This window comes from Chrysoperla carnea, chromosome 3 (assembly GCF_905475395.1).
Source record: "Chrysoperla carnea chromosome 3, inChrCarn1.1, whole genome shotgun sequence".
In the NCBI taxonomy this organism is placed as follows: Eukaryota; Metazoa; Arthropoda; class Insecta; order Neuroptera; family Chrysopidae; genus Chrysoperla; species Chrysoperla carnea.
This window is the reverse complement of record NC_058339.1, coordinates 15,306,806-15,328,339: the sequence shown is the minus strand read 5'-3', so window position 1 is coordinate 15,328,339 and position 21,534 is coordinate 15,306,806. Positions and strand designations below refer to the sequence as shown.

At 29.0% G+C, this 21,534-nt stretch overlaps 1 protein-coding gene and 1 long non-coding RNA gene across 2 annotated transcripts in view; one reads left to right on the top strand and one right to left on the bottom strand.

Moving 5' to 3' along the window:
* Positions 1 to 21,534, top strand: part of LOC123295881 — a 344,446-nt gene that overhangs the window by 135,865 nt on the left and 187,047 nt on the right. The window lies entirely within an intron of this gene.
* Positions 17,258 to 18,094, bottom strand: LOC123296841. The gene is made up of 3 exons (XR_006535203.1): positions 17,977 to 18,094; positions 17,448 to 17,589; positions 17,258 to 17,379 (listed from the first exon to the last, which is right to left on the bottom strand). It is a non-coding gene; the product is annotated as an uncharacterized LOC123296841 (long non-coding RNA).

Here is a 21,534-nt window from a genome sequence, read left to right as displayed (position 1 = left end):
CAAGAACTTTCCATCATGGAAACATACAATGTTTCAAATAAATGTTTCAAGGGTTTAAAATAATTTATTGAGTGAGCATGAATGTCAGCTTCGAAATTTTTTAATTGAAAACCATTTTGCATCAATCATTACAAAAAACTGGATTTTATTCGATGGCTTTTCTTGTTAGCTGAAATAGTTACGGCAGAAATAACTGCAAAATTATATCTTTAAAATAACGAAACATACCAATATTCTGTTGAAAAAAAAGTTCATACATACTTTCTTGAATAAAAAAGGTCATACATAGGTAATTTTCAAAGAGAAATCTAAATTTAATTTTAATTTTGATCGGGAACTGGATATTCAAGGTTATTTCAAAGTCAAATTTAGAGGATATTAGAACACAAAATTATCACTGTTTGCATCACTGTACGTAATTTTTTAATTCACTAATTTTAAATTAATCTTAACGATGTCAAAGTACAAATTTAAGGCTAGATTCGTCATTGAAATTACTAAAATACGATCTCACATCATTAAAAAAAAGGCACAACTAACAGAATATCTTTTTATTGCTTTTATAGATAGAATTCAGCAATCGATTTCTGCCTTAAGTATTCGGATATCAAAATGTTTCGAATAAAATATGTTTTTTGATCTTCAATAGTCATCAGTCATAGTCTTTCATGGCCATTTCAACGGCATTCTTCAAGGCTCAATAAATTGATTTAAGAAAATTTTTCTTTAGAAAGTTCTTCGACTGTTCCGTTACTTTTAATACACCCGGTATATATGGAAGTACCATTGAGATAAAGTTTTAAGGTAAACTATAAACAAAATTAATATTATACCGTTATACACTACGTACGTAGTGCCTTCATGCATGATAAGTTTAACTGTAGAGCTACATTCGTGACTACAATTTTTGATATGAAGAAATATCCAGCTCACTCGGGCGGGAAATAAACCCGTGTTTTGTTGCATAACAGGAATGAAGCATACCTTCGGAAAATGAAAGTGTTCCATCGTAAGCTTTCATAAATCATCATCAGTCAATGAATACGGAGATGGAGCAGTAAATATTTGTAACACGTTACCAAAAGTTTAGCCGTGAAGTCTGGCTCTTTTCTCTTTAAGGTAGTTGTCTTTGTACAATATTGTAAAAATAGTGTACTACATCATACAGCAGTGACATGTACATATAGATATGCTTACCACACTCAAATAAGTATTAATTTTACTGTCCATTTATCACGTATTCTGTATGATAATAGCATGACAATAAACATCTGTAATTCCTTATACAATAGACATCTCTCTTACACTACTTATACTCTAAATATAATTGTTGCTGTTATACAACAAATTTAAATAACTTTGAGTGACTATATCTCAAGAATGAAGCGGTCAATAGTTTTGATTTTTTTTTAAACGCACATGCACAAATGCATGAATGTTCAATTAGTTTTTTGAAAATATCTTAAATCTAGTTTTTTTTCTAGAATTCAAAAACTTGTTAAAAACACAACAAAACGCAACCTTTCCTATGCTCTCCATGTTAATTATCCGAACTTTAATTGTATTTAACTCGAGTTAGAGATGGTCAATCGACTTAAAATTTTTTTGGTTAATGTATTATTATATTTCTAATAAGTATACACGAATTTAGAAGACTTTAGCAAGACAACAACCTTAACGTATATTATATCATTAAAAATTAATAGGTATTCGGTACATACACTATCGCTCTCATAGCTAGTTGATTAAATGGTCAGTTGATGAACATTAAAATTGTTTTCGTTAAAGAATTTCAAAAAAATCTAACTTTGAATGAGTAAGCAAAAAAACTTCCTGTTAGAAGAAGGAAATATTATAAATTTATATTTAAATATAAAATAAATAACAAAAAGTTAAAGAAAATAAAGATATAAATGATGAATAATCTTTAAAGTTTACACAAACAAAATGAAAAGTCATTAAAAATTAGTATACCTAGAATAGGTTACTTGGTAAAAAAGGGCTCTAATACATGAACAATAAATATAAATTATGATTATACAAGTTACGGTACAGGACGATTTAATTTAAAAAAAAAAAACCGTTTTTAATTTCCTCAGTGTTTAAAGGTCTAAGACAAGTTGAGAAATGATAGAAACGCAATTTCAAATGAGTTCATAGTTACATTGTTATTACAGCAAATGTGATATTTAGTTAGTGTTTTTAACCTCCGAACGAAAAAGAGATGTGTTATAACTTTGTGTTTGTCTGTCTGTGGCATCGTAGCGCCTAAATGGATTCAACGAAATTTTTTTGGTTTCATTTGAAAGGTAATTTAACGGAGAGTGTTCTAAGCTATGTTTTATGTGCGAGCTTAGAATTTTGTACCCGAAAAAACTAAAAAATGGCGATGATTTTCAAAATCGATTCAGTTTGGAAAAGGCATGACATATAATTTTAATATTTAAATAATTACTATGAAAATGAATACTCAAATAAACCTGGCTCAATTCATTTTGAAAAATGAAATGGTAAAAGAATTAGGTAATTCAAAACAACAATTCAAAAGAACAAAATCAACTCAAATATTTCAATTTCAATTAAAATATTTCCAAAAATTTGTCTCAACAAATGATAGCTCTCTAAGTATCCTTTTCATCTCATCTGATGTCCTTGACCATCACTTTGATATTGATTTCAGAAGGAAAAATTGTTATAAGCTTATAGTGTTTATCTGTGCGTCTGTGTGTTTCTCAGTGTCATCGTAGCCCCCAACGGTCGAACCGACTCGATTGAGAATATTTTATAGCTAAGTTTCCAAAAATCGGTTTACAATAAATAAATCGCATTTGTCGAGATTTTTTAATTTTTCTAAATTTTACTTGTATTTAAAGAAAGGTAACCTGTATATGAAGCGTACATTAGCTAGGTTATGGAACAAATAGTAAATAATGAAATATCATATATTGGTATAAAGAGGGATGAAGAGGGCAATTGTAAAACACTGTAAAATTTTTGTCTTTCATAAAATATTTATAAACAAATATAAAAGAACTTTCACAAAATTATTTCCTGTAAAGCTAACAATTAAATATCCATTTTAAAATATTATTATTACGTGTATGGATTCAGTATATTTAGAATACACTAGCTGACCCGGCGAACTTCGTACCGCCTAATTCTTTATTTTTTTTTAAATAATTTTCAGATTTCTTATCTGTAAAGGGAAAAATTATATGGGCTATAATAGTTATGATTAATAAACATAAAACCGTAAATACTATTACAAACCTTCAAAGTTAGCATAAAATTTTCCCGAACTACTTTTGTTGCTCCGAATGAAGTCATTTGAAAGCAGTCGTTGCATTATTTTGCTTTCTCGGGACCCCTCTCCTAACACTTAAACTTTATGGTATGGTAAATTAAAGTTCAGTAAATTGACTTTTGAGTATTATTACGAATCTTCTCTATAAGAATATAGAAAATTGTTGTTTTTAGACTTTTTCAGGCAATTTTTAAAATTGTTCTGTCCGTAAGAATCATCCTCGTACTTCAAGGAATATTATTAAAAAAAAAAAAAATAGCGAAATCGGTTCAGCTGCTCTGGAGATTTGCGCTTAGCAACAACACATTCAGCGATTCATTCAAATATTATACACTAGCGACCCGCCCCGGCTTCGCACGGGTGCAATGCTGATACTAAATACACTACAGAAAAACTGTGAACGTTGTATATAAAAACATAGCGGCCCGCTCTGGCTTCGCACGGGTATAAAATATATAGCCTATGTGATTAAAATCGATCCAGTAGTTTTGATTTATTCATTACTGCCCGTGGCCCGCACACGTTAAATTTGGAGTGAAACAATCCCCCTTTCCCTATACCATGAAGATTTCCTGCTATCTTTGGAATATCTAAATTCATACACTACATTTTTACTTATTTACTTTTTACATTTTTAACTATTAACCTCAAAAATAGCAGTACTTCTCCACTATTTAATGGATGTTATTATACATATAAACCTTCCTCTTGAATCACTCTATCTATTAAAAAAAACCTCATCAAAATCCGTTGCGTAGTTTCAAAGATTTAAGCATACAAAGGGACATAGGGACAGAGAAAGCGACTTTGTTTTATACTATGTAGTGATACCAAAGTGTTCTTTCCAAACTATAGTTTGATAAACCGATCTCATGTTGCATGGGTACGATATTCATGGCCTTGCAGTAAATATTATTCCATATTACAATAAATAAAGTATTTTTCAAATAAATATTATTATATATTCCGTTTTTATTTTTCATGCGTTTTAAATTATGTATAGGTTAACTAATATCTATAATGTATTCTATATCATTCATTCATTTTGTCATCATTTTATAATTATATTATTATTGTTGTTTAATTTATATTAAAATTATTATGCTTTACTACTAGATATTAACTTTTCATTTGGTATTATTGTTAATCAAAAATAATACATTCTTAATGCATTACTAGCTGATCCGAAAATTTTCAAACCTTCTTCGTATTCCCAACAGTTGAATTAAGTTTCGTGTTTGTTGGACAATTTTTACTTTAAAAACAAAGGCTGTCGTCGCTGTATGCTTCATTGCGAAACCCTTTTACCGTCGATTACTGTACTATTGGACTATTATATTGGCTTTGATTATAAGGTCAGCTAGGAGGGTCGCATAGGAATAAAGTAGTATTAGCCTAGTTAAAGCCAAAATTTGTAATATATACGATTCAGTTTCTCATTTCATAATAGGGTTTTCTCTTTTTCTTTCAAATGGTGAATGCGTTTTTTCTATAATTTGCCAAAAACCCAAAAGTGAAAGCATTTTAAATTTGGACGTTAAATTTAACAGTTTTAGTAAAATTTTCATTCAGTTTTGGCCAAATCTATTTATATTTCAAAAAATGTTTCAAACAAAATATCAGGCTTCTTATTTAGAGCTACTTTCTAACGGAAAGTGGTCTTCTCTCTCTTATTTTTTAATCAGCACATTTGGTTTGAAATAATTTCCTGTTTTTTACTTACCCAACGTATTTCATGCTAAGGGTGGTTGACGATGTATGGAACACTCCTTCTCGATCCAAGTCATAGTTAAGCATATCATAGCCGATGTTTAGTATTGTTTAAGGCAATGGCTTGAGTAGGGGGTCATTGAACGAGCCATTGATAAAAATATGAGGAAATTGTAATCCCATAGCCAATTTATTTCAATTTTAGTTAATTTTGTAAGAATTCATTTCGTCATCGGTTTTTCTCGTAAACGGTTTTTCTTTGAATAGGGTAATTTCAAAACAATCTTTAGAATAGTAAAATATTTTTTATGGAAATTCAAACTGATGACAAATTTCAAACACAAAGTATATAAAAAAAATAAATAAAAAAGTTTTAAACATTCCAAGTATGAAAATCACTTGTAGAATAACTTGGTAACTATACACAGAATTTGTTTTAAATGTAATAATAACTACTATAGCTACCAAACACCAACTAACCAACCAGTAGCAGTTAAGTTTGTTGTGTGAGAAGAGGTTAAAGCTCTCTTATATAGTTAAAAAAACTTTTCAATAACATTTTAACACCTTTTTTCAACAACACCAACTTTTTAGCTAACACACACACACAAACGCTTTACCTACACAATGGTGAATAATATGCTTTTAATAGTTTTTCATATCAAGATGAGATTTTATAAAAAAAAAAAAACTTTTTCTATAATAGATCAATACCGAAACAATTATTTTTCTATTATAAAATTGTTCAATTGACGTTATTTTTATTTCTTTTATACATAAGCTTCACGAGAAAACAGGAAAATGGTATTGAAAACTGAAAGTTTTGAATTGTAGAAAGGTTGCACGAGTTATAAGATTTGACACTAGCGTCTATGGTTGCGAAAATTAAAATATATTGTGTTAGTCCTGTGTCTTAACTAAATGTAATACCTTTGAATAGATATCCTTGTTTATAGAAGAACGTCAATAAAAATTAGAACATCAGATTTTCATACGTTTACAGTGACAACATTTTAAGACTATTTATGGTGAAACATCTTTATTTAAGTCCAATTGTTACCTTTTTTAAACAGATTATTTAATATTTTTTTCCACATTTTATAGAAAAATTGTATTATTTACTAATTATTACAAAAATTACCAATTCGTGGAAATTTTACCATCACAGTTCGACCATACATTTTCGGCATATGGGTACAGTGTCGTATCAAAGAACACAATTTAATCAAACAATATTTCTTCCATTTTAGAACCCGATTAAAAATACGAATGGAAATCTATTTCTACTCTTTTTGTATTTTTGAAAGCTTAAATATCAAACAGCTAACGATGAAACTAACTGTATTTGTATTTTATAAACGCGTCTTTAATAGTACAAGGCCATAATGTACCGTGGATTACCTTCTGTAGTATTTAGATTACCTCCAATAGGTTGTACCTTGAGGCATCCTACGCAACACAGAGTCCTTATAATTTACTCATACTCAAAGGGAAATGTAATTGGGACCAGCCTACGCTAACCAACGTATTCAAACTTTTAAACTGTGAAAAGTAATTTAAACATTGAGTACTTTCTTACAAGCATAAAGAGCAGTTTCGTGAGATCTTGCGGGATTTTTTTACCTGGTAATAATTTTACGTTCAACGATTTTTTAACTGGTACATATCTAGTCCATTAAGCTCGATTATCAATCCATTCGATTGAAAAAAAAAAAACTTTTATAATGCATTTAACTCCACTTATAATTAATTATTTACTTTTTTTTAACCTAACCACAAAAATGACCAGCGATTAGGTAACAGTCTATTCCTTGACATTAACTCAATTGTTTGTCTAGCAGATGGCATTAGTAATAGTTTAGTTGATAAGTTGATAAAGCAAGTTAAAATGCCTTAACAATCTCGTTTACGAGCCACAAAATAATATTTTAATGATACCAAACATAATTGGGAAGGAATTTAAATTACTCTTTTAAATTCTAAATCTAGAAAGGTGCTATTTTTTCCGTGAATTGTACGACTAAAATGTACAGGCTGTGGGAGGTAGGGTTGAGGCTCACTCCAATTACCCCAATAACTACCTATTTCGATTCATTATTTTGATTAATGGTATTAACAGTTTATCTTTGCAAATTAAATCTACTCAATATTTAAAAAACAAATAATAGTCAACAAATTAATGAAAAATAACAATTATTTTCTTTTTGCATTAAACTTTGTTACTTATATTTTACTTGAAAGCTTATCTTGCTTCGCATATCTACTGTCTCATTGATAGCAATATATTTTAGGAAACAAATAACTATGATTCCAGGTACAACACCGTACCATAGACGTTCATAAAATAAATGTATAAATATTTGCTTTGTAACATATTAATAATATAATACCATTGTGTTGTCAGTACAGTAGGTAAGTATATGACATTTATAACACTATATAGATTTTAAAAATGGTAAAATATGATACATTTATATTTCATTATTAAAAAAATTTTCTTTTTTAGTTATTTATGTACAAAATATAAAAATGTCATCTAACAAGATAATATAATTTACATATTATATACACACAAACATGTATGGTATGGTATACTCTATTTTTATATAAGATAAATTTTGTTATATGGGTAATGTATATAGTTGTGTATGCATACATATAAAAATTTATTTTACAAAGTGTTTAAGGTTGGGTCACTTTACAAACAAATTCACTACCATCGTTGAATGTGGATGGAAACAGATCCATTTTTTCTGAAATTTTATCAGTATTTCGTTAATATGCCACTTAGTAGTGTGTAGTGACATATTCACCTGTAAATTTTTGATAAATAATTTGTTTCAAAGGACCTAAATGTTTAATTTTTGTAGTTACTTTTTACGCTAACATATTCGTTATAAATAGCTAAGAAATAAAACTTGTAGATGTTTTGAAACTAGATGTTTTTGATTTGTTTGAAAATATCGGGACAAAAGCAAAAAAAATTTTGTTTTAGAATTTGATGAAACTTGGTGGATGGATTAAAATGAACCAAAAAGTATAAAAATCAGGTTAATTTAATGGTTGGATGCAGAGTTTTTGAGTTATCGCGATATTTGGATTGATTTTAGTCCGTATCTTAAAAACTATTCGATCAGTGAACAAATGCACCCGATTTTTGTACTTTTTGGGTCAAAATTACCTTATATAATGAGTTTTATCGAAATTGGACGTAAAAACAATTTTTCGATTTTTTGCAATTTTTTTAAGTGGTACCCTTTGTAAAAATCCAAAAAAATCGAGATAAAAATTTTGGTTTTGGAATTTGATGAAACTCGGTGTATGGGGTAATTTTGGTCCAAAAAGTATAAAAATCCGGTTAATTTAATGATTGTATATCGAGTTTCTGAGATATCGCAATATTTGGATCGATTTTAGTCCGTATCTCAAAAACTATTCGACCAGTGAACAAATGCACCCGATTTTTGTACTTTTTGGGTCAAAATTACCTTATATACTGAGTTTTATCGAAATTGGATAATAAAGAAATTTTTCGATTTTTTTGAATTTTTTTTAAGGGGTACCCATTTGAAAAAATCGAGAAAATCGGAAAAAAATTTTTGTTTGGGAATTTGATGAAACTCAGTGGATGGGGTAATTTTGATCCAAAATGTATAAAAATCAGTTTAATTTAATGATTGGACTTAAAGAAAGTTATAATGTCAGTGAGTATTATGGGTTAACTTCATTTTCAAAAAAGTTAAAGTTTCCCACCAAAAAATTAAAATCCGTAAAATTGTGAACAAAAGGGAGGATATGTGAGTATCTACTAGTTTCACATACAAGGATATTAAAATCTTAAGTTTAAGAAAATTGAAGAAAAGAAAACTAAAAAAAAATTTATTTCAAGAAAGTCAGAAAATTTAACAAGGCGGTCGTTAAAATAAATTCAGCTAAAAAACAATTACCCATGTGTGGGACAAACGTTGTAAGCGAATGTGAACAAAATTTAAATGTGTGGTAGTCATGAGGCTCAATCAAGGATGTTAGAAGTGCGTCATAAGCTAACAAATGCACAAACAGGTGCTACGTAAGTTCCTCTACGTAGGTATACGTCTTTTCTAATCATTGATCTTGGATGGATTCTTGAATCACATTGTAAAAACAAATACATGTTCGAGTAGGTGTGACTATTCTATAATGTAAAATTCTAAGGATAAAATATGATGTGATATTATCTTTAAATCGTTGCTATGACAATTCATATAGTACAGTATGTATGTATTACGAAGTAGCATAGCTCAACCATGGTGCTGCCAGTCTGGAATAGGTACACTATAAAAATATAAGAGTGGACAAATGAATTAAATATACTGGCAAACGTTTAATTTTTGATAAGGAATATTTTTATACCATGTATATATGAAATATACATAGTATATTAAATTTAGTCCCAAGTTTGTAACGCTTAAAAATAATGATGCTAGGAAAAAAATTTTGTCATAGGTGTTCATAAAATCACCTAATTAGTCCATTTCCGGTTGTCCGTCCGTCCGTCCGTCTGTGGACACGATATCTCAAAAACGAAAAAAGATATCGAGCTGAAATTTTTACAGCGTACTCAGGACGTAAAAAGTGAGGTCAAGTTCGTAAATGAGCATCATAGGTCAATTGGGTCTTGGGTCCGTAAGACCCATCTTGTAAACCGTTAGAGATAGAACAAAAGCTTAAATGTAAAAAATGTTTCTAATTAAAAATTAAGCAACTTTTGTTTGAAACATTTTTTCGTAAACATCACTGTTTACCCGTGAGGGCGCCAAGTAGGCGGAAATTTTATAATATGTACTATACTTGATTATCAGTTATGTATGTGTCACATGTTTGTATGTGTTATGTGATAAAGAAATCAACACTGACTATGCATGGTATTTCAACAATTAACTCAGTCAATTGTTTGTTTTAACTTGTTTACATTTAAATTTTTGTTCTATCTCTAACGGCTTATAAGATGGATCCTGCGGACGCAAGACAAGTGTTGCTCATTTACGAACTTAGCCTCACTTTTTACGTCCTGAGCATACTATAAGAATTTCAGCTTGGTATCTTATTTCGTTTTAGAGTAATCGTGCCCATAAACAGACGGACAGTTGGACAAACGTACAGACATATTTATTATTTCTTTTATTTTTTTATTAACTTTGTCTTAGCATCGTAATCGATCTTCTATACATTCCTTTTACATTAACTTTATTAAGCCAATATTATTTATTTTAATATTTTATGTTATTGTATTTATGAAATATACAGACCATAACGCCACACCCAAAATGGACAAATTATGGTAATCATCATATTAGCAATCGAGTTTGCTTTAGAACTTTATAAAAATAGACTCCGATTGAATAGAAAACTTAAACAATTTTAATTATTGAAACAAACAAAAAAATGCCACAAAAAAACGACACAAAAACCCGACCATTTTTATCTAAATTCAGAAGTAAAAGATGAGACATAATTTAAAGTAAGTACGAGAAAATTTTTATATTATTTCATAATAAATATCCTGATCAAACCAAACATAATGTACGCGTATTGGGCTGACTACTAAATCAGAAGTATATCTTTTTTAAACTAATATTAAAATTAATTCATATAGCTAAAACTAAAAGTAGCTATAAAATTAAATTCTTTAGAGAATCAAGCGAGTATTTGACTTAAATTTTTAGAAAAATATCTTGTAAATAAAAAAAAGTAAGCGCTACATTTAAAATTGTACCAATGTACGAAATTAATATAGTTCCTACCAGGTGTTCCATACCGTTATCTTTTTTTAAAATTTGAACTGTTTTTCACTTTTGTTGAAAAGAACCCACTATATTCTGCAAATCAATTAATTTACCGTAAAAAAGTATAAATAAAAACATGGATAATCTAAAAACCTTATAATCTTAACATTTACGACATATTTCATGAATAAATAATAACTTCATGAATACTTAAAGAACTGAGAAAAAGGTGATTCATATAAAGGTCATTCCTGATGGTATAACACTAACGATATTTAGTTATTATTGCATTTACTTTACGAACACATACACTAATAATACTAATGGTTTTCCATAACTGTCTTCCCGTTTAACTGTGGTTTATGTGTGAGGTAAATGTACATTTATATGGGATAGTATTCAATAATAACACTATGGATATACAGCTTTAGAACCAAATGTATACCTTTAATCTGATTACACAATTGATGACCACGTTTATATTCACAGTACATGAATAAAAAATAAATATGGAATGTTATCGTGATTCAACCTAATTTTTTTTGTAAAAATCAATTATAACTATTAAACAAAAATTTTGCTGGGAAACGTTACTTTTCTCACAAGGTAAGGGGTGTAATTCGAAATTTCAAAGGTGGGGTGGTGGTGAAAGGATCAATTGTAATTTTTTTCTGTAAAATTTTTTACAATTTACTTGAAAGTAAAAAGTTTATTGAAAAGAAAAGCAAGAAAGCTAGAAGTTTAATCATTTTTTTTCAGATTTCCAATTCCCTTGAGAGGCTGAGTACCTAAATATCATACTCTACATGAATCCATCACAAGTAGTTAGAAATTTTTGCTACGATTATTGGAATTATATTTGTTATTCAAGGATTTGCTCTGTAAATGTTTAAGAAACAGATCAATTTGGATTTACAATACTTCATTTTGTTCAGTTTAAATAAAATATTTGATAACAGCATCTTTGTAAAGGGAAACGATGCTTTGATATCCGTCCAAAGTATTTCATAAATATATTTTTATATTCTCAAAAATATTCGATATCCTCAGTCCTAATACAATACTTGCATAATACCTAAATTTATCCCAATCTAATTTGAAGCCTGCAATCAAATTTGTGGAAATATTTTGTATTAGGTATATAAGTTTAGGTATTGGTTTTACTTAATTATTCACATAATGTATCATATTATTTTGATCCCAAAGGATGTGTTAATTCTATCTCACATATCGTAACCCACAAGGATATGCTAATATTATAACTAACTTCATATATAATAATATCATAGTGTAAGTAATGCAAGATTTAATCTTCTTTTAAAATGTAATACAGAATTCGCATCGCATCTCTGCAGCAGATATATGAATATAAATGGGCCTAAAAAGTCATTATTGTTATACATAGAAAGTTATAATTAACTTATTATATATCTTAGAAGTCTAGGGGCAGTATGTGACAGAAATTTGAAAAAAATGTTATTGAAGATTGCGTCCGAAAACTTAAGGTAGCATCGCATTCATTGAAGGCTTGCAAAAATATATTTTTTCAATTAAGTATAGAAAAACCACTCTTGTGATCTTCTTGCATCTAATGCTGGCAATGGTTTAAGAATGGCCATCGACTTACCATACAAATACTTATACAAATACTTTCTTGCTTTTACTTACGAATATTAGAAAATTAAAGTTTAAAAATTTAGTTTCGGACACTAAACTCTTAGAAGACATTAAAGAATATACGTAACTCTATTGTAAGGAATTCCTTTCTAAGTCCATATTTTAATGTTTCATTATGGTTGTGTAGTAACCAATGATAGCAAACAGTAGAACACACCCACAGTTAAATAGCATACCTATAGGTGAGGAACACCTTCCCATGTTTACTACTTCAACTAATCATAAGCGAATGACTATTTTTACGTGCATTGTTTTGAATATAAAAAATTACAAATTTAATAAATTTTTATAGTAAAAAAACTCTTTAAACGGTGTTTGTGATCAGACACCTCCGAAACGATTGATTTTAATGAATTTTTTTTTTGTGTATATTTGTTAAATATGAGAATAGGTTGTAAAGCATTTTCCATCCTCCTACCTAGCAAAATATCGTTTTTTTTACCTTTTACTGCTTAAGAATTGCTACAAAAGCTATCCATGGTACGGTCAAATTTCAACAAGATTAAGGGCTAGGAGTGAAACTTATAATTTTCTGGGTACCATTTTTGCTTTTCCTCCTCGATATCTAAATCCAAGTGTTTTCACTCAAAACAAAAATTATATCAGGTAAAAAGATTAATTAAGGTTAGATACTTTTGAAATGATCATACTGTATATTAAGCTATCATGGGTTGTAATTTTTGTAAAGTTGACAATTAAAATGAGTGATGTATACAAATAGCTTTACTTTATTCACTACATCGACAAAAGCTCATATCATATTTCTTATTTTGTAGCTTATATGTATATACCATGTATATGAAATATATCAAGGTATACTAAGTTTTGTATTTGAATAAAGCTTTGGTAAAGGTGTTCATAAAAACATAAAATTAGTTCTATTCCGGCTGTTGGTCTGTCTGTCTGTCCGTACGAAAACACAATAACTCAAAAAAGAAAAAAAGTTGTTTTTCAGCGTGCTCAAATGTTTCTTATAAAAAAATCAACAACTTTTATTTGAAACATTTTTTGAAAACATCACTGTTTACTCGCGAGGCCACGGATTAGGTTCGAACATTGTACAGTATGTATTATATGGGAATATAAATTATGTGTATGTGACATGTATATATGGCTGGCTATCTCTCTTTACTTACATGACGTGAAAAAAACGATCTCGTAATCAATACCGTCTATATATGGTATTTCAACAATTAACTCATTCAATTGTGTGTTTTGACTTGTTTTAATAAATATATAACAAAATTTTACGAATGAATATATATTTCGTAGTTGGATATTTAGATACTAACCTAGTTGAGAGTCTTTTGATGTTTCGTTGCTCACCTGCACAATAGATACCGAACCAAATGTTATGGTAGAATATGTGTCTATACATACCTTAAATGATAAATGATTTCTGATGCTCATTATTTTGTAATATTAGTGAGTGAGACAGTAAGTGAATGATGAGATGTGTAAAGAGAGACATAGTGACGTGACGACGTAAAGAAGATGATACTTTTAATGTTGTATTATGATGATGATGGTTGGTCATGGTGTTGATGTAGTAGAAATGAAATATTTAACAACGTTTAACAACAACGTTCAAGAAATAATATATTTATCGTCCATTAATATATATCATCATGTGGTAGGTACAACATGAGTAATGTGTATGGGTAAACTATACTTACTATGTATATATGTATGTTACCCAGTTACACTAACATGTTATATTATGTAGTGTTTAGTATTATATTTTACTTACCTACCTAAATAAAATAATAATGCCTATTTCACATATTATGGTCATGTAAAGTCACACACATAGCGTTCAAATTTCTAACACCCCTTTTTTTAGGCCGGGGGTTAAAAAGCCCGACGGCGTTTGATTAAACCTGAAAAAAAAGATACAAGTTCAGTAGTTTACACAGCAACTCTAACAATAATCGTGGCCTATTATTGGCAAGATTTGTTTGTAAACTGCTAGACTTGTTTCTTTCTTTTCAGATTTTATCTAACGTAATCGGGTCTTTTATTTTTTTAATACTTTATTTTTCTGAACACTTTTTAGGGTAAAAGCGCAAAAAACATAACCACTCCTTGACTGTTGGGAAAATAAAATTTAATCAAATAAACTGAATTAAAGAAAATATTTGTCAAGTCCAGGTGGATGCAGCTACTGGCTGATAGACCAATAACTTTCTAATTCAATGAGTTATTGTATCTAATGATCAAGTATACATAAACCGTGAGCTCAAAATAAATTCAAATGGTTATTTTTGTCTGCATTTATCTAGAAATAGTGAATTCAAGGAGTTCTAGCTCTGAAAAATTAGTTTTTTTATGATTCATTCTATTTTTCAACCTTTTCGATAATAGCAAACTTTATGTCATATGTTTGGATACTTTTAAGTTTTAAGCATCAGTTTTAGATGTGAAAAAGCACACCTGACCTAAGATCAACCAACAAGTTCCTTGTATTTCGACCTAGATCTATGTTGATAATCTAACAGAAATTAAATCTCTAATTTGATACAATGGATGAGTTGAACCTGCCTCCTAATTATTAGCAATTTACATGGAAATCATCAAATAACTTCTACTTACATACAAATTATGCATACCAGGCATATGTTATAGGTACACTTAGAAACATAAAAGATAATTTTATAATGTTTTGTTTTATAGAATATTCTAGAACCACTTTAAAATATTTTGTGGTCATTTTATTGGATAATACAATATATAAATGTTTACTTTTCTTTATATATGTATGTATGATAATAATATAACTAGGCTCATCCCCATGGCAAAAGGTACAGTTTTATAATTTTCATACCTAGAGTCATTTGTTAGGCTGCTATGTGCGCGAAACATGTACTCTCTTTACTGGGTGGAGTATTTTAATCGATAAGTTGGAAAATATTATAGCTAACAAAAATTTTTGCTTTAACGAAGATAAAAAACACCTTCAATTTGTGCTGGACTCAGGGTTTTTCACAGATAAGAAATACAAGAACACTGAAAATTAGAAACAAACATCTTTTATTTGAAATATTTTTTCGAGTATATAACAAATTTAAGGCAGAATGCGAAATTAGAGTAGTTTTTACATAAAAATATACCAAAAATCATAAGCAATAAAATATTTTCAACAAACTTTGTTAGATTGTATTAAACAGTCATGTATTGACCTTCTAATTTGACTCCGAGGGTTAATTAGGAGCACAGAATTTTCTGTTTCATAAATTGTTCTGATTGTATTTTTCAAAAAAGGTTTTTATTCCATTAGTTTACCCTACATATCTCTGCATAAATCTTTATTGAATAAAATACCACGTTACTCGATATAAAACAGTATATTAGCAAATTTTATTTAAAAATATAAGAGAATGATCAAAATTTAGCTTTAGAAGAATAATCAAAATTTAGCTTTAAAATGAGGTCAGAGTTTAAAAATTGATAAAACACAATTGATTAAAGCACAATAAACGTTCTAGATTTTTAACAATGAAAAATTTGCAGTAATGCGAAGAATACACAATCAGTGAAAATTTTTTCGAAGAAAAATGCTGTAATCTAGTTGACTCTGAAAAATCTGGTTTATGTCGTCAATATTAAACATAATTGACTTCCTTTTCTGTTATATTTGAATAAGTTATTAATATTAACAACACTCTAGTAATGGGTGAAATGTAGTGTATAAACAATTGTTCATAATAATTTATAATTCATATAAAATATAAATTAACTATTAATGTGGTGGTATTAAAATATTAAAATAATTATGTAAAAATAAAATATTAATTAAATAACATGATATTAATGCCAACCAACCACAATTTATAAATTGTAAATACAGGTTAGTTGGAAAATGATTGTTAATCTGAGCAAAAATGTTCATTATTCCACTCCACTTAAATATTTGATAAAAAAAATTATATGCATCGAATCAGAATTACAAAGTGTCGAAAGAAATACCAATGAGCTAATCTATATCAATGGTTCCCAAACTTCGTTGGCTCGTAGACTCCATGCCACGCAACGTCAGATTCAGACAAGGTTGATCACTTTAGATTCTGAGAAGCTGCCCGTCGAATTAGACCTATCTTTTTACGTCTTAAGCTTGCTATAAAAATTTCTATACCAAATACCAATACCAAAATTTTGTTTGCAGAATCAATATTTTTAAGCGTTACAAACTTGGGACTAATCTTAGGATACCTTCGATTCATCGAAAAGTAGTATTCATCGATTTAGTAGTAGCTCCCAAATAGATGAAATCGATTTTTCTATTGAGGAACCACTACCAAAAATACATAGATGAACCGTTCAATAAGGTTCAAAGTATTTTGATTGTAGGTTTGGTTGACAGCAATTAAAAATCTTTTAAATTAGAGTAATAAGCACGATCAAAAACATTATACGGATTGGGACAGAAAAGGTAACAATCATTAAAACACACGAACACGAAAAGAAATATGTACAAAAGTGAAAAATAAAAAAAAAATAAAAAAAAATAGAAATAAATAAATAAGTAAAAAAAAAAGAAGCACACAAAAAAAAACCTATTTAAATCTAAAACACACACACAAAATAAAAAAACAAGAAAAACCACTAAAAAAGAAAAAAAAATTTGAATTAAAATCACGCTAGCGTGTGAACGGACGTTAGTACACGCTAACGTGTGAATGGCCACCCTGCGCAACAATTATTAAAAGTTAACAAACAAAACAACGTAGTTCGGTGTATGAATACAGAACGAAGCTAAAAAGCTCAGACAATTTAAAAATTAGGTCTCTTGAAAAAATCACCGTTGAATGGTACACATCAAGGATAAAAATTTATTACAATCAATAATATACACGTTCGTGCCCGCAACGCGAGCACGTTTTAATATTACATCGTACAATTGATGGATTGATTGGGCAATTTAATCTGGAAATAAAGATAATTGGTTTTAACTTCAAAGAAGTGGACTTACATAACGATCAAATTAATTATACCTGGACATTTCATCAACGGCTGGTGTTGTTTGTTTGGCTGTGTACCGCTCGGTTTCCTATGGTGGTTTTTCCTAGATTTTAAGGTACGGTTGTTATTTTTTCTTCTGTTTTAATCCGTATCTAATAGTAATTGGAGATTTACCTACAAAAAAATTCAAAAACGTTTAATATACGTAGTTTTAAAATAAGCGATTGAACATTTCCAATTCGATTTTCATAAAATATATAAATTTTGTTGTGTATGTGGACCAATACCGCGCTTAGAAGGTAGCTGACCACGAGTTTAGACAGCCCTATTTACGGGTGTCTCGAAAACTCGCTCGGAGCTGGACTTCGCGGTCTTTAATCTTCGCTGTATTCTGCCCCGTGTAATGCTTGACTAAATCGAGTCACGGGTCAGATACCGAGGATAGTGAATTGGTTCACTGCACAAGAAGAATTTTACGCCAAAATCGGAAATGTTCAATTCAAACTAGAATCACACATTTTAATAAAGCAAAAAAATAATAAAAAAAAAAACAAAACTTACTTTAATAAGGTTATGTCGCCTTGTGATTTTTGTGAAGTTGTGATTTTTTTTTAGTTTCTTATTTTTTTTTTTAAATTCATTTAATGATTTTAACTTTAGTACTGACATATTTGTAAACCCTAAAAACAAAAAGAAAGAATATTTATATTTCAATTTAAATAAATTACTTAAGTGTTGAAATAAAAACTCACATGCGTTGTTTGTTGTTTTCAAATAATTTGACGTTTCACTGATATAGTCCACAGAGTGGTAGTCGCTTTCACAGACTACTATTCCATCCTAGACCGTTCCTTTGTCCACTTATTACTTTTTTTCAGATTCGATCACACTTACTAAGATCGCGGATAAAAAAACGCTTCCACTTACCATCGATGCCACAGTTGGTAATTTAATAGAAGATTTTAATATAAAGTCTTCTTATAAATGCCACATAGACAGATAATTTTATGGTATATCGTAAAACTCAAATTTTAACAATATTGAAATGAAGAAAATTTTTTTCTTTTAAATTGTGTATATCATAAATGTACTCATTTTTTGAATCATGCTATTCCAAATAAAATACCTAATTAAAAAAAAATAAAATTAATATTTCATTATAAACGAAAAGATTAGTAAGAAAAAATATCATTCAATTACAAACATTTGTATGTAAATAAGTATTTTCAGTGTTCAATTGGTGGAAACGCAATTAAATAAAGTTGAATATCAGTTCTATCTGCATATTCTGTATTTATTTGCGCTTCCACCATAGTCATATAGCTGATTGAGTGACAAAATTAAACGATTTTTATCTAAACTAAACGCGTAAAGCGGCTTTTTTTGTATGTTATTTGGAATCCTTAGGTGAGTGAAAATATGTTTTGTAAGCAAAAATAAGTTATGCTACCTGCGTAACCCGTGCAAAACTGCAAAGTTACTTTTAATTACGTACTTTTTTTTGTTTTTTGAAGTGCAATTCAAAACTCGAAGCATTTGACATTAGTTGCTACTACTATCATTTTGAAAGTATGTATATTAAATTTGAAACAATTGAAGGCAATCGACAGCTTCGTATGTCTGATCGTTTTTGAGATACGATACTTGAAAAATTTACATGGTTTTCAAAAATGTTAAAATTTTGAGTTTTATTTATATGAAACCGTTAGAACTAAAGTTAAAAATTTTAAAAATGTTCCTAATAAAAAAATTAACAACTTTTATTTCAATTTCTCGAAAACATTTTTGTTTTCTCATCAGCAGGCAAATTAATGCAAAATTTTGGTGTAAATTTTCTCCAAAAATATAAAAGATTGAGATATGAAAATTTGTGGGTAGCTTCAACTAATGAGTCTTATGAAAACTTTTTGAATAAATCGAAGAAATGTTTTCTAGAAAATACTTTTTCAAAGTACAATAGGCAACTACATTTTACAAGCAAAAAAAGTGGTGCTACTTGCGTAATAGGGAAAATATCAGTATTAAATATTATCAGATAGCACAATTTTTTTTACTAACTCTTCTAAGCTCTTCTTATCAGTACAAACATGCGAAAAAAGCAGCTTTACATCACGTTTTGCGATTTAAGTAGTTTGTTTCGTAAAATTTTCATTTTACTGTCGTACTTGGTCTTGGTCATACTGTTGTTGATATCATCAATCACTAGTCAGCACAAGTAGTCAGAGAGTTATTTATATCCATAAATAGACATGAAATATATATTCAAAAGTTATTGGTTGAACACTGATAGCTATAGTTTTTTATTCACAGTAATTTAAAAATTTAAAATAAAAAGGAAAAAAATTTTAAATTGGAATTTATGACATCCATCCAAAAATGTTGTTGCCATTGGAATAATAATTTTCATTTTTCTATAATATAATTTGACCATGTGATTATTATTTTAAAAATCAGATGATATAACAGCAATATAATAATTAATCGATGTAATAATAAGTACGTACGGTTTTTCTACCTAAATTATGTACCATTTATCGTTAATATGAAATATGGTTTATATAAATATTATATTTGAAAAATGTTTATGTATTTAAAACGTATAAATTACACACAAAACAAAAAACACAATGAGTTTGAGAGCATTGAAATATAATATCAGGGTTGGATTGGCATTTTGTTTACGTCACATAATTAGTGATTTTGTAATTGGTATATATTTATATTTATGTCCATAAATTATGTATTTATTACAACACAATAACAGCAGTCAACTAAATATATGCGAATGGTCTTTTTACAGAATGATCTGTTGCAAAAATCAAAAGGTTGGTAGTCTGTAAAATAGTGAGTGTTTTATAATAGAAGGAATTACGCTTAACATTTTTTAACTTTATAAGTAACGCTTAACATTTTTCTTTCTAGCACCGTATTCACATACCCATATAGGATCTGTCTAAGCTACGATAGAATCGATACTGGGCCAATTATTGATTTGCCGAGCTTTGGTTTGTAAGCCTTAAGCATTTGGCCAAGATAATTTAATAATATCTTAGTTAGTGCTAGTGTTTTCCATGCCTGAACTACGGCTGATAGATTTAATCGAATTTGACGAAAGCTGACAATCCAGGTTTTGGTTTGCCAGTCATTACCACACCTAGAACCATATTAACCACATAACTTGTATATCAGTTTATTGTACCATGTATATATGCAATAAGGTATGCTAAGTTTAGTCCCAAGTTTGTAACGCTTAAAAATATTGATGCTGCGAACATAATTTTGGTATTAGTAGTCATAAAATCACCTAATTAGTCCATTTTCGGTTGACGGTTTATGTGTCTGCCCGCCTGTCTGCCTGTCCGTCTGACAACACGATAACTCAAAAAAGAAGAGATATCAAACTGAAATTTTTACAACATGCAAGCATTACAAGGACGTAAAAAGTAAGGTCAAGTTCCTAAATGATAAATTATCTCAAGGTAGATATATTTGATAAATCATGTTTTCCAGGATGATGACTAAAGTCGATTATGCCTTAACTCGCTTGGCTACCTAGACACTTCTAGCGCGGTATGTATGTATTGAAAAATTTGCTAATTTATTTACTTTACACTTGTGTTGAAAAAGCTAAGATGGTTATTCATTTTTATAGTTGGTCACACATTTCTATGAATCGTTCTGTACAATAGACCCATGTATAAAAGCTCCTATACCCATGCATAAATGTTTGTTTGTATTTGATTCTATTAGGTTGGCAGGTACTTTGAATATGAATATATATTTACGTATACGAATGAGCACATGTATGTATGTAGAGTTAGGTTGAGCTAGGCTACTAGCTCTTTATCGCTTGGTGTGCATTGATACTGATGGTATTCACTCGGGTCGGTGACTATTCCAACTAAAATGGGGAAACCATACACAACTTTATACTGCTATACTGGGAATAAACTATAGAGAATCAACTAAATGTATAGACAGGCATACATTTCAAATTTACAAAATTATGAGCGTACCTGGTATTAGGAACCCACCAAGTGCCACCCGTTTTCGCTTCAGCCTTGGGAGGAATGAAAATTATATTTGTTTTCAGTTATATTAAAACAAATTCTTACGTTG